Source organism: Siphateles boraxobius, unplaced genomic scaffold (genome assembly GCF_051911475.1).
Source record: "Siphateles boraxobius isolate OS27281-9 unplaced genomic scaffold, OSU_SipBor_1 29, whole genome shotgun sequence".
Taxonomy (NCBI): Eukaryota; Metazoa; Chordata; class Actinopteri; order Cypriniformes; family Leuciscidae; genus Siphateles; species Siphateles boraxobius.
In genome coordinates, this window is record NW_027508908.1 from 19,466,098 (window position 1) to 19,481,546 (window position 15,449).

At 43.0% G+C, this 15,449-nt stretch overlaps 1 protein-coding gene across 1 annotated transcript in view; it reads right to left on the reverse strand.

Annotated features, from left to right (window-relative positions):
* The window catches only part of sts (steroid sulfatase (microsomal), isozyme S), a 95,968-nt gene extending 81,722 nt beyond the window's left edge, over positions 1-14,246 (reverse strand). The window contains exon 1 of the mRNA XM_077246803.1: positions 14,038-14,246. The gene's annotated coding sequence lies outside the window, so the exon portion shown is untranslated. The remainder of the gene's footprint in view (positions 1-14,037) is intronic.
* Positions 14,247-15,449: the final 1,203 nt, after the last annotated feature.

A 15,449-nucleotide genomic window follows, 5' to 3' on the forward strand; every position in this document is an offset into this window, starting at 1 on the left:
CCCTTTATCCCTTATAAAAGACGTGCACAAACAGTAGTTTTAAATCAGCGCGGAGCGCGCCAGTGTGTTGACAAACGCGTCACCGACACCTTCCCACGCACGCTATTGGATGAAGGCAACAAATACGTCACGCATGTCTTACCCCACACGTAGCTGCCTGCTCTATTCGCCGGGAAAATAACCCGGAGAAAGTTACCGATATAAAGTTAATGTGCAAATCATGTGAGTGGCAACAATTTTTATTTACTTTGTTGAAAAGCGTAGCGGTTACATATAAAAAACTGGGTTATCCATCACCACAGATCGTCTGAAAACACGAAATCTCCACTCGGCCCACCGTCTAAATGTGTTGAGTTTTTTCTTAAGCATAGCAGGATGCGATGTCAACCTACAGAGCTATTTCATACAAACTGCGCCAATCTCACGCTGTTCAGGAATATTCAGCAATCAACACCATTTGTGTAATGATAACCAAAAATATTACTTTCTTTCCTTAAAAAATAGAAGAAACAGGAGGCATTTACAATGGAATTCATGACTAGAGCCAATTCATTAATGTTAAAATTCTCAATTTTACAACTTAATGCCTAACAATGACTTAAAGCACAAAACATAAGCATGTTCATTTTAATTAAATTGAATGATTGACTAAACAAACGATATAATTTGATTGCATAAATATATTAACAATATTGCTAGTTATCAAAAGCATGCATGTGCTAATTAGCAAAAATATTATCACTTCACACACTTACATATGCAATTAAATGGCATTCTGCATTTTTAGTCAAACGGTGCTGCAGTTCCTCCTCGACCTTATATCACAATGGTAACCCCTGTAAAACTACTGAACAGAAACCCTATTAATAAGGAAAGACAACTACTCGGTTATTATCGTAACCTCAGTTCCCTGAGAGAGGGAACGAGTATTGCGTAGCTATACGCAGTGGGGAAACTCCTTTTCCTCGATTTACGCGACCAATGAGCTAGCCCAACGTGAGGTTACGATAGTAACCGAGTAGTTCCCTTTCGAACGGTCACTTCGTATTGCGTAGCTATACGCAGTGGGGACGCCATGCAAAATGCCGCACCCTAAGTAACTGGTTGCCCTGCAACTCAGGACCCCTGAGCTAACAGAACAAGCCAGAACCCAACAAATATACAGTATTTATATACATAACAGACCAGATACTGTCAGGCCTGAAAAATATATATATGAGTCAGTACAACTGACAGAATATACTAACAAAACCAGACACTGTCGGGATTATTAGCACAATTTTATAACCGGCCTAAGCGGGTTTTATATATATATGTATATGATTATGCACAGTAATCTTTGTAGACAAGACCAGACACCGTCGGGTCTTAATCATACCGAAAGTACCTTCGCCTGCAGTGAAGGCACCTCCATATTATAGAACTTCATAAATGTGGAAGGCGAGGACCAGCCGGCCGCCTCACAAATATCTTGAATGGGAAAACCCGATGACCAAGCCCATGACGAGGCCATACCTCTAGTCGAGTGGGCCTTGACACCTATAGGGCAAACCTGACCCACTGATGTATAGGCCATAGAAATGGCATCCACTATCCATCTAGACAGTCTTTGCTTTGTGACTGGATCACCCTTAGATCGGCCACCAAAGCAGACAAACAGCTGTTCTGACTGTCTAAAAGACGCAGAACGCTCCAGATAGATTCTCAGCGCCCTGAGAGGGCAGAGAAGATTAACCTCCCCATCCTCAGCCGAAGGGGGAAGGGCTGATAGCGTAATAACTTGTGCTCTAAACGGCGTTGAGAGCACCTTGGGTACGTACCCATGCCTGGGTTTGAGAATGACTTTTGGAGTCATCCTTCCCAAACTCCAAACATGCAGGACTCACAGAGAGAGCCTGCAGATCTCCCACTCGCTTGATAGATGCCAATGCCAACAGGAGAGCAGTCTTAGCGAGAGTGGCTTTAGATCAACCGACTGGAGCGGCTCGAAAGGCGGTCCCTTCAGGGCCCTAAGGACCGTGGAGTGGTCCCAAGGCGGCACCGAAGGGGGCCTGGAGGGGTTAATCCTCCTTGCGCCTTTCAGAAACCTCACCACCAGGTCATTTCTTCCTAGTGAGTGGCCAGCCACCAAAGCATGATGCGCTGCGATGGCTGCCACATAAACTTTGAGCGTGGACGGGGTGCGGCCCACGTCCAGTAGCTCCTGCAGAAAGGAGAGTACCACAGATACCTCACATGACTCTGGGTCAACTTGATTTTTCGAGCACCAGCTGGAAAAACCCGACCACTTCAAAGCATACAGGCGCCGAGTAGACGGGGCCCTTGCTTCAGATACCCCTTTTCCACCAAAAAAGAACTGGTTCGGAACTGGTGCTGGTTCAAAGTTAGTTTGGAGTTGGTTCAACTTGCGAACCTTCTCAGAACCGGTTTGTTTTCCCACTGACTAGAGCGCCCAGCGAACGACGTCGTTACGCCACTGTGTACGTCGCCATACAGAAACGCTAGCAAGTACATTATTTTGGGATTATCTCTAACTTGTGTACCATGAAGGCTTTAAAAACAATTGAAATAAGTCAGTATTTTAATCTTTTCCTTTGATATGTAATCATTTCTGATTAGTTATGTACCTCTGTCTTGTGTCTTTTTTTCTTTCCGTTTATTTGTTCTATATTTTGACTGTTTTCTTCTTTGCTTACATAATGTTTTCAATAAAAAAATAAAATTTAAAAAAAGCTAGAAACGCTTGCGCCATCTTCAAGCATAATAATTACAATGGTGGACTACATCGTGTTTCTGCAAATGTTTCTCCTGGCTTTGCGGTCATAAAATATGTTTAGGACACATCTAAACCCGCCTCCAGCCCCGCCGTAAGCATGACACGGTGGTAAAAGAACGGTTCTCTGGTTCTAGTCCAGCAAAGAGTTGGTGCCGCTTTGGAACCAGTTTTCCTGGCCGAGAACCGGTTCTTTGGCTGTCGAAACACAAAGAACCGGTTCGCGAGTAGGCACCGGCTCCGAACCGGCTCTCAAAATGCTTTGGTGGAAAAGGGGTAAGAGATAGTGCTCAAGATTCTGTCAGGAAGGTCCCCGGGTACCCGTTTAGGGGCCACACATGGAGGGCCCATAAATCGGGTCGGGGATGCCATATCGTTCTGTTGGCCTGTGTGAGGAGATCCTTCCTCATTGGAACAGGCCAGGGGATCGTGTCTGACAACTGAACCAGCTCCGGAAACCACGGTCTGGATTTCCAGAGAGGAGCCACCAGAAGGACTGGGCATCCGCTCTCCCTGACCCGTTCGATTACCTGTGGGATCATCGAAACGGGGGGAAAAGCATAAAGGGGGCGGCTGGGCCAGGGATGAGCCAGCGCGTCCCTGTTCTTCGAGAAGAACACCCTGCAGTGGGTGTTTGCTCTCAAGGCGAAAAGGTCGACTTCGGCCTCGCCAAACATCTCCCATATTAGACTGACCGTCTGAGGGTTCAGGGACCACTCGCTTAGGGGAGCGTTGCCCCCTGAGAGCATATCCGCACCCAGATTTTGGACGCCCGGGATGTGCGCTGCTCTCAGAGAGCTCAGACTGGCTTGTGCCCACAGGAGGAGTTCCCTCGCCATAGCATGCAGGTTGCCTGACCTGATGCCACCCTGGCGATTTATGTAGGCCACCACTGACATGTTGTCCGTACGGACTAGGACGTGGTGACCCCTGAGGTTTGACAGAAAAAGCTTTCAGGACAAACCAACTGCTTTCATTTCCAGACAATTGATATGTAAGCTCTGCTCCTTGCTCGACCAGAGGCCGGAGGCAGGGTTGCCCTTGTGCAGCGCTCCCCAACCTAGGTTGGACTCGTCTGTAAAAACCACCTTCCTCCTGGAAACTACCCCCATGGTCACCCCCATGTGGTACCAGTCCTGAGCCCGCCAGGGAATCAGTGTTCTTAAACACCCGTGATTCACCATAATGCACAGGCTGTTTGACTGCCATGCATGGGTTGGCACTCGGCGTTTCATCCAGTGCTGCAGCGGGCGCATGCGCAGTAAACCCAAGTGGAGTACTGACGATGCAGCTGCCAATAGACCAAGCAGTTTCTGAAATTTCTTCAGAAGAGTGCGCTCGCGCGCCCTGAACGCAGCCGCCAGTGTCTGTATAGAGAGCGCGCGCTCTTGAGTGAGCCGCGCCTTCATTGTCACCGAGTCTAAAACCGTGCCCAGAAAGACAACAGTCTGGCTGGGGGTCAGTTTGCTCTTGGTCACATTGATTGTGAGCCCCAGGTATTTTAGATGGCTGAGAATCAAATCTCTGTGAACTATCAGTTCGTCTCTCGACTGCGCCAGCACCAGCCAGTTGTCGAGATAATTCAGCACGCGCACTCCCTGACTTTTCAGTGGGGAGAGCGCTGCATCCATACATTTTGTGAATGTGCGGGGTGCCAGGGACAGACCAAACGGCAAAACGGTGTATTGATATGCCCTCCCCTCGAAGGCGAATCTCAAGAATGGCCTGTGACGAGGGTCGATCTGAATATGAAAGTATGCATCTTACAGATCGATTGTAACAAACCAATCGCCCGGGCGAACTTGCGCGAGAATTTGTTTGAGTGTTAACATTTTGAAAGGCCGTCTCGTGAGAGCCTTGTTCAAATGTCTCAGATCTAGTATGGGTCTGAGTCCGCCGTCTTTCTTTGGAATTAGAAAATAGCGGCTGTAAACCTTGAATACATTAGCGCGGGAGGGACTGACTCTATCGCTCCTTTTGCTAATAAATTCTGAACTTCGGTGCGTAGCACGTGACCCACGCTGCTTCTCACCGACGTCTCGATAACCGCCTGGAATTTCGGGGGTCTGCAAGCGAATTGGAGCGAGTAGCCTCGCTTTATAGTGTTTATAACCTAACTCGACACACCGGGGATGGCTTGCCAGGCCATGGCCCGTGTGGCTAAGGCATGACACACTGAATGGGACGGGCCGCCTAACATAGGGGGACCTGATACCCTTATAATGTGAAAACGGCGTTTGTTTGCAAAGACGCGCTCAATGCTGCGGGCCTGTTTACAATAATAAAATCCCCAGCCGCCTGAACTGAACAGGGAGCTGTGGGACGTTTTGCTGTTTTTTTTTAGGGTGGTCCGGCTAGCGCGAGACACGAGCCCTCTCTCTTCCCTCCTATTGCTAGGACGACTTTGGAGGTACCTGGTCAATCACGGCGCTGGGCCGCAGGCCTTGACGCCGGGGGAGCGGATAGCGCTTCGCGGGCCTTGACTGGCGGTGGCTATCAGTGGCCAAGGGGCGGGGCTGAGAGGCCTGCTTCACCGGTTTGGCTGGATGAGGCGAAGGCGGTGGCTTGGGCTTGCTGGTCGTGGAGCTCGAGCGTTTCGGCAAGAAGTGTCGCATAGCCTGGGACGCTTTCTGTGCCTCTGTGTACCTCTCCGAGAATCCCTTCATCGCCTGCCCGAAGAGACCGGAGCTGGAAACCGGGGCATCGAGAAATCTAGTCCTGTCGGCTACTTTGATCTCGGTGAGGTTGAGCCAAAGATGGCGCTCGAGCACAACCAAGCTCGCCATGTTCCTTCCGAGGGCCTGTGCTGTAGCCTTAGTAGCACGCAGCGCTAGGTCTGTAGCACTTTTCAGGTCTCGAAAGGCCTCCGGGTCTGGGCCAGCCTCGTCCATGGATTGAAGGAGTTTGGCCTGGTAGACCTGCAACACGGCCATCGTGTGCAGGGCCGATGCAGCCTGACCAGAGGCGGAATACACACGTCCAGCGAGGGCTGAGGTGTTTCGGCAGGGTTTGTTGGGATGAGAGGCTCTAGCTCGCCAGTTAGCTGCAGTGCTTGGGCAAAGATGAGCAGCCACGGCCTCTTCGAGGGGTAGCAAAGACTCATAACCCTTTTCCGCTGTGCAATCCACGGAGGAGAGCGTCGCGGAAACTGCAGATCCCACACGTGCCGAGTACGGAGCGCGCCAGGCCTTGGTGAGCTCCTCTTAGACCTCGGGGAAAAAATGGCGCTGGTTTGTGACGAGGGGCCTGCTGGCGCCCCGACAGGAACCATCCATCCAGCCGACTACGCGGTGGCTCCTCGGGCGTGGTCCACTCTGGCTCGAGGTCCGTGACGGCCTTCGTCAGGATCCGAAGCATTTCGGTGTCGGAGTTTGTCCTGGTCGCTGAACCACTAGCCACAGACTGAGAAGCGGTGACAGGGTCGAGAGAGCCTGGCCACTCATCCTCCGAAGCGGCGATGGACAGGCTGTCGTCGCGCTCGAGAGATCCGCCGAAGGAGACGAGGCCCTCCACGTGGGAGGGGGGGCGCTGGTCTCCTACAAACAGGACCGGTGATGTCGTCCGAGTAGGAGAAAGTGAAGCACGCGGGGACGCGGCCGGCGTGCGTTCACCAACTTCCATACCCTCCGGTTGCCGTTGGCTGCGACGCTTCTTCTTCCTTGGAATAGACAGCGTGGCTGAAGCGGCATCGCCGTCTCGAGAGAGAGCTAGCCGATTGCGCAGCACGGAGATATGCGGAGAATGCATTCTCCGCGTGGTCGATCCCCAGGCAGGAAATGCAGCTCGAGTGTTGGTCTGCCTCGTGCAGACAGTCTCCGCACGTGGTGCAGGCTGAACCAGGCATCTGGAATCAAACACAAAGCTTTCGAACAAAGGATAGGCTGTCGCCGGATAGCCACAGGTGAGACTGCGTCAGGAGACAACGATGTGCAGGCGAAGTCTGCTGAAGAGAAGCTCGCTCAGGCTGTAAACGCTTGTTCGACGGCGAATAACAGTAGAAAGCTCAGGGACATATGTACTGTCGCTGAAGTAGTAAAAATCTGCTATAATGGCTAATTCAGGGGTCTATATAGGCTAGGCCACGCCCCCTCGGTGGGCTCTGACGTTGGGCTTGCTCATTGGTCGCACGTCAGAGTCGCCCGCGCCATTGGATGTGCAGTTGCTGCAGCACAGCCTATGAGCGTGCCAGACGCTCAGTGTGCTAGCTGTGCAGCTGCAAATGCGTTTTACATATAGGCTTCAGTAAATCGAGGAAAAGGAGTTTCCCCCACTGCGTATAGCTACGCAATATGAAGTGACTGTTCGAAGGGAAACACAATTTTTCATTTTTGGTTGAACTATCTATCCCTTAGGGTAAACTAACCCAGAATATTCCAATAATGTCTGTTTTCTGATTCTCCCAATCTGGCATAATTTTCCATTGCTTGTTTATTTCTCTGTTCTTTTGCTTTTAACCATTCTTTTTCAAGAGCATCTCTTTATTATTTATCCATCGAGTCAACTAGATCCACCCACACTGTTTAGCAGACTACACAGCCTAACATTTATTCCACAAGATGTATCCAGTCTTATTAACTGCATTACACTTCTGATTAAACTTTGAGACACCAGGGGCATATTGGGGTCATTTGATAATATTCACACTCAAACCCTCAGACTGCGCTGCGAGTTGCTTGCTAGCAGTTGGTGATGAACACACTTCACACTACAGACCATAAAAATGGAAAAACTACTTCAGCCCGTTTTGAAGGTTTGCTTGAATGCAAATCTGGCCTATGGCCATAAACGTGCCAGCTGCCTTTACCATCTGACATGATTCTCTGATTAATTGTGTAGGTAAGCTATAAAACACAATTCCCCCGGCTTGTTGCCGCTGCACACCAGTGCACAAGCAGTTATGCTGACATTACATTACACTGTTTTACAACATTACCATGTCTCATAGTTAACCGCTCCCCTTCATAGGCCTCATACAACTCTGGGATACTGACTCCCAGGTACATTTTGAAAAAAAGAAGATAAAATAAAACTCTCATTTACTCTCCCATATCCAGATCTGAATAAACAACACATTAACTGCTTTAAAAGCTGAATACTGATAATGGATTCCCTTATTAAAGTAAAAATGCGTTGGGGAGTTATTGATAGATGCAACGCAGCAATGATCAAACATGGAAATCATGATTTTTCATTGCTGATTCTGATTTTGTTGCCAATTTTTTCTTTGTTGAAGCATGTTTATTTGCTCTATAAAAGGCCAAACTGGCCTGTTATACAAAAACCTTGGCAAACGGTCCTGAACACATTCAGGACAGTCTGGACAGGACATCGAAGACATTGGTGTTCGATGTCCTGTCACATAACATCGAACACCAATTTGGTCAGAATCTAGTGTTTTTTCGCTGACCCGTTTGCCGTTCAATAGTTTTAAACAAACACAGCGTCGGCTCATGTGTGAGCTGTGCTCCTGCACATACATCATAATGCGTCAGGAAGCTCGTGCTCCAGACTGTCGTGATGCAGAGGCTATGGATTCAAGTTAAAATTGTTGTAAATAAATAATGTTCAGTTTCTTGCACATTTGCTTCATAAGACCTTAATTTGTCACCAGTAGCCATGGGTATTAATTTTGTTTTGCCTGTATGTTTGTTTGACTCAACATTGACTGTAGCTATTGAGTTGCATCATATGATTAACCAAGAACCACGGTTTTTACTAAAAATCTTCTTTACTGTTCTATACGAAGGAAAAAAGACACCTACATCTTGGATGGCCTGAGAGTGAGTACATTAACTGCAAGTTTTCATTTTTGGGTGAACTATCCCTTTAAAGAATCTTCCCTATGGTGACGTATATCCGAGGAAATTTGCAATTGTCTTTTCTTCTCTATTGAACGGTGGTATATGCTGACAAACAATTAATTTAATTTGTTTGTAAATTTAGTACACATAATGCATTCATAATCGCATAATCTTAGGAACCATTTAAATTTCACTGTTTCAAAATAATAAAAGGCATCAAACATTCAATGTAACATATTGACCAGTTGATGGCAGTATCAGCTTTCTGACATGGACTGAAAGGTTAGATATCACTGCATAGTCTTGTCCCGGAACTGCTGGCCATTTCCTAATCTCTGAGCTTTACTATGTTAATAAATTTTATGGTAGAATCTAAAGTGCCAACTATACGCATGCACATTTCAGTAACATATAAAACCTGTAACCCATGTCCCTGACTCATTAAGCTGAAACACTTTAGTACTCAGCACATGCTGGCTAAGGATCACTGAACAAACTGATTTGGGCATCAGAATCTCTTTTCTTCACCATGTGTAGAAAAGAATTGTAATCAGCGCAGTATCACATAGAATGTGCACTGATGTAAAGTAATAAGAACAGCACAGCACAAGAACCTGCAGGGTATCACAGTGTATTAAGCTTCAGGAAATTTTACACAAATAAGCTGAATAAAAAAACTCTTCATCCGTAGGGGCATTATGATGAATTTGTCTTTAGTGCAGAATGCATGCAATGGCACTCAAGTAATATGATCAGACCAGATATGCAGATAATTGTTGGCAGTTCCTCCACCTTCTCCAAGCAGGGTCATGCCACCGTCACTCAACACATGTGGGTCTCCTATCAGCAAGAGCCTTAAGGCTCCTGTCCCAGCAAGCAGACCCCTCTGGCTCATGTTGGCGCGTTCCAGCACAGCCGGCCCACCCAGGTGGAACAGACCATTGAATATCATGTTAGGGTCCTGAACCCACCTTTCATGCTTGGTGGTCGATCTTATCATAAAGGGGCTATGAAAGACAGCACACCTGCATTGGCCTCTGAACAACAGCAGGATATTTGAAAACGTTTAAAACAGGGTTTATCAATACTTATATTTTAGGAAATTAAATTGCAGTTTAATTATCTGTGTTTCAGTAATCAGTTGGGCTGTTCATAACAGCAACATGTTTTTTTTCTTACTTTTTCTCTCTTGTATGAACAGAGCCTGCCTGGTGCATTGCTAGAGGCCCACATCCCCACACTCCTGCAATGACTGAATAAAGACAATTTGTCAAACATGAGTGAACGCCTTAAGGGAGATAAAAGAGAAAGGAGCATCTAACAAAGTTCCTTCACAGAAGCCTTCACAATGTGTTATAGAAAAGGCCTCTTAGAAATGGCCGAATGGTTTACTCCCCAATCTTGTAGTAACATGTTCTTATTGTGAAAGTAATATGGTCCTAAGAACCTCAGGGTACAGTGATATCTATATTAATGATCTAGGCCTAATTATAAAATCAACCCCCTTAATCCTGTAATTAGATGTATTATTAGATTTTATTGGATTATTAATAATATGCCTATTAGATTTATCAACCTTTATATCTGCTGAGCATGTAATGTATGACTGAATATGCGAGTCAATGTATGACTCTTTCAGTTGAAAATGCACAAAAATGCAATTTTTTCAGTAGGCCTACATGGTTCATGGATTTTTGTGTGAGACGCAGCAAATAGCGAAATGGAGAACAAATGTTGACAAACATTTTAAAACATATTATTTAAAACTGCGCATATTCTATGTTTTTGAATGCAACAAAACATTCTATGTGATTGTGAATAGCTCCATATTTTCCCTTTGATTCAGTTCTGTCTTATTTACATGATGGCTTGGGTATCTTCTCAAAGATGAATATGTAAGAAGGTCTCAGGAAATCCCATTTCGAATGTAAACATTGTTTTTATTAGATGGGGTGGTTCTCTTTAAAGGAATCTGAAATGCTTTATGGGGAAGAATGCATTTTAAGAGTAGATAACTTCCAGATTTCCTCTTTTTTTCCCTGATGTCACTTTTGGGAAATATAATTTGAGACCGCAAACTGTTAACTGGAAAAACAGCAGTAAAACAATTTGTACCAACAAAATGCTGCTTGACAACTTTGAAACACATAAAAAGGTTTGCTATTTAATTTATATATATATATATATATATATATATATATATATATATATATATATATATATATATATATATATATATATTGGCAAGCCCATGTTGACCCATGTTTTCTATTTAATGACTGGACATATTTCTGTGGCATGATCATTTTGTTCTATTAAAATAAATTGCACAAGCAATGGCTTTCTGGCTTGAAAGGGCTCTCATGGGAAACACAGCTGTTTGTTGTGTTTGGGGCTTTGTCATTGGTAGATACAATACTGGCGCGAGTCCCGTGAACCGGGAACAAACTGCTTTAAGTGGTTTTACACTTTTTTTTAATTTAAACAACAAATACAATATCAAAATGGCCAATTTACTTGATGAGCTTAGTAAATTGGATGATTTGTTTTTTGATTGAGAAACTGTCTGCCCCTCTCCTGCGGTGCAAAAACCACAAAAAAATGCCTATGTAGTTACTAAAAACATCTCACGAAGGGTGACATGTAATCATCTTTTCTGCTCAGCTTTAAAGAAAATGCATGCATGGACCATTAAAGGCAACTGGCCATTGGTTTTATTATAACAGATGACCTGGTGAACAAGTCATAACCACTCAAAATTGTGTAGACAGAAATTGTGGATGAATATCAGACAATCAAAGAGTTACGTAAAGACGAATCATCATAATGTCTTTATGGCCCACAGAACACTTCGCAGGCAAGCATGTTTCTAGTTATGTGTAACAAACTACACTTGTATAAGACTGAATTCTGTGAGGAACTGTCACTGAATGTCAGATTTTGTTTGAGGTAAATTATAACAGAAAAATATTTCAACAAGCATAGTCAGTTTCTCCTCTATTTGCAGTTCTACGAAAAATAAGGTTGTGACAAGTACAGCCTTTCTCTCTCTATTAGACGTCATGTCATCACTTGTCGCTTCTTGTTTATTCTGCTTGTACTGAACTCTTCCTCCTGCTTTCTTCTAATCTCTTGTTGTTTTTCATTTCTTATTCTGTGGATAGTATTACCATATCCCTTTGAGACCCAAATATGTATAAATATTTTGCAAAATGTAAACTTTCATGTAGTCCAGTTGTCATGTAAAATGGTTTACATGTAAAGTTGTGTCACTTTAAGACTATACATCCTATAAAATTAGTTTCAGCTGTCACTTTCTTTTCAACCCATAGCTGTGATCCAAACAACTTGATCCAAACAAATCAGCAAGGCCAGTTTGTGCATCCCAATGTAACAACAGATTCTGAGCAAGTCTCTACATGAGCAAGTAATATATCTAAGCAATATCACACAAGCAAGATTATTTTTCTCTAAATATTTGATATGCTGATATTCCAACCAACAGCACGATTTGGAGTGTGATGCTTTTATACAATTGTTTAATAAATAAGATATTAATTTTGGTGATTTAAATTTTAGACATAATGTTGCCAGTTTTTTGTCTTAAATCTCTGCCAAATTGTTCCAAAAATAGTAAAAAAGATGTGAAGAGTTGAGCTGCAGAGTCCCGCACATGACAAGCAGAAGAAAAATATAGATATTGTGGCCACAAATTAAAAATGTGTTCCCAAAATTGATTATTTCCTTGTCACATTTCATTAGTTATTTACCTCGTTTTAGTTAAGTAATGGCCATAGCAATTCATTAAACTTGTGAGAGTGAATTTTGTCACCTTGAAAAATAGTTGGTAATACTTTAGAATACTGTTCCGTCATTGATGAATAACTACAAATGAGTAACGCACTTTTAACATTCTAGTAATGTTAACTAATGTTAACTAACAAGAATAATTAATTAGTAAGTAATAGCACTCAGTTGAATGTAAGTTCACAATTAGCTAATCAGTAAGTATTTTTTTCATAACTCACAGAGGACGGCTAAGAACTACTGTATACAGGTTCATAATTATTGTAAATAAAGCATGATGTAAAATACAAGGTAATGGTAACCCACTAGTAATCAATGACAGTTGCTACATCCTTCTAAAGGAACTAATAATAATTTGGATCAGTATTCTAAAGTGAAAAGCTTGATAACTTTCTAGTAATTACTGAAATCATTAAGCTTCTGATTCTTTTGTGAGATTTTGGAAATTAATGACTCAAGTGTTACTACATCCTTCTAAAGGAGTTACTTATTATTTGGTTAATGAAATTTATGAATTATTCCAACCCGATCTTATGGCAATTCGTACAAATTTTACGAGGTGGCTAATGCCAGACCTCACTCGTACGAATTCGTACGATTTTTGCATACGTCTGACCACCGCCCCGAATTTGTACGAGTGAGGTCGTACGAATTAGCCACCTTTTACTCGCTTGTACGAATTGGTCGTGAGATAGCATTGAATTATTCATACGTTTTTTAGAACGATGTTTGCATGCCTCTGTAAGGGTTAGGTTTAGGGGTTGACCTTTATGGTGATATTTTATCTACATATAATTTTAGTATGTGTACAAATACACTATAAAAATGATATAATCAATAAGTTATGACAACATATATTTTTACATTGCCTTAACTTAAACTTAACTTAACTTTTTTATAAAAAATTATATTTTTAAAGATTTTTTAAGATTGTAAAAATTAAGATTGAAACTCATTTTTTAAAAGTCAGTTTAATGTTATTTAAGTGGAAATGACTTACAGGGTAACTAAACACTAAAACAACTTTTTTTAGTTAATGATCTGTAAGAATGGAGCTTCATAAATGCTGTTCATTGATTCGAGTAAATTTTTTGACATTTTGGTTTAAAGTGTTTTAATTCTACAATATATGGTGTAAAAACGTCGGAGTGCTGCCCTCTTCAGGTTGAACGGTGGCTACTTCAGTTGAATTTTCCTATTGGAAGTTGTGGTACCCTCTGATGTCAGAGGGTACCAGCTAACCACGCCCTCGCCTACAGAGAGATGCGTCTCAGGTGCACGCCCGCCCTCCGCTGGGCTTTTCCCACTTTTCCAGCATTTTTCAAATATTGCCAGTGGATGGAGTCAGGCTCTGACCAGGGGTTTAGTTACCCTTTAAACATCCGAGTTGATTGTACTTAAAAATGTAACGCAACAACTTTTTTTACAGTTCTGAAATTGCCAACTTGCAATACTTTATGAATACAACATTCGGTCTGCAATACAAACATGAACAAACAGAGTGATTCAAACTGTCTCAGTCCCAATCACTAGGCCAATCTAATTTGAAGACCTGAAAAACTCTGAAATGGAACTGACTGGATATTTCACATTAACAAGTCCAATTATTCCAGGATCAGTTTAAGTCCAGGTCTAAGAAACAAAACATCACTGTACCTTCTTGTGTGGTCTTGAGGAATTAGATCATTGTGGTGTACAGCAGAATTCACATTCCCACCTTCAAATCCACAATATTGTTTAGACACAACAAAAAAGATGTGGCCATGAGCTATGTCTGCATGTGTGTGTTATGCGAGTGTCCCCCACAGTCTAGTAATGCTCTAGAAACATAGCACGTGCCTGAAGGTCGATGCGCCCCGTGTCCTGCACGCATCCAGCATCAACCAAAAAGAACCACTTATCTTGAAGAGTCATTTCCTGCACATCCCTTTGAAAACAAGCGGTTTGATCCCTCTCCACAGAGCCGTGCCACAATCTCCGCACTATAGTCTGGAGAAAATGGAAACCATTAACACAGCGGGCAGCGGCAATCTCTATTATTTTTTATACTATTTGAAAAATGTTGCCTAGGGAAGCAATCACACTTCCTTCAAATTCCTTCTGTTTTTTTTGTCATCAGTCGTCTTCATGCAGTAATGAAACACCCCATAAAAAAAAAAAATAAGACCAGAAATATTTGTATTATATTATTATATATTATTATTTTTCATAATATATAATAATAATAATTCAAAATATATTTCTTTTAAACCTTAAAATCCTCCATCTCTCAGAGGTGTTACTGTATCAGTGACAGAGCCAAATGTGATCAGAGAATCTCTGCACTGTGCAGTTTACTGACAACTTAATCGTGTCTCAAAGACAAATGTGAATTGATCCAAAGAAAACTGCCATCGAGACCTGCTAAACTCAAAGGGCTCTTTGTTAGTTTTACATAAATACTCTTTAATTGTCAGTGTGCTTTGCTTGAGGTGTGAAACTTGTCAAGTGTTTTATTTATTTTTTAGGAGCAGAGAAAACTTAATTTCAGAAAACTAGTGACATGGTGTCTAGGGGGATTAACTGCCTGAAAAAAATATTTCTCTCAAAATTACATAACCACATCATCACATTGAAGTCTGTAATTTATGGTTAGAGCAAAATTAAACAGTGTCTCCATGATGCCTTAATGTTGACTACATTGTGCTATTTAGTTTCTCCCCCTTCGCTGCTCTACTTTAAGGAATCATTGCTGCGATTCCCTTAAGGTGGCTTGTCTAATCTCCTGAGAAGTAGTTGCTGAATTCTTGGTTTTCATTTTGACCACATTTTTGCCTTCAGCAATTCTAACTGGGACAGTATACAGAAAATGCCAGTTTTGAGGGATGATTGGCACACGTTGACGTGCTAGCATTATGTTTTCATCACCTCAAACCTCTGTCTCGCAGGTTTAGCAATTCTATAAACAATTGTACAGGTGTGAAGAGGACCAGGTGCCCTTCACCATCTAAACATCTCGCAGATGTCATCAATTCTATCAGGTGTACTGTATATGCTTTGATGTCTTTGGAAAGCTCTTCCTCTCTTGA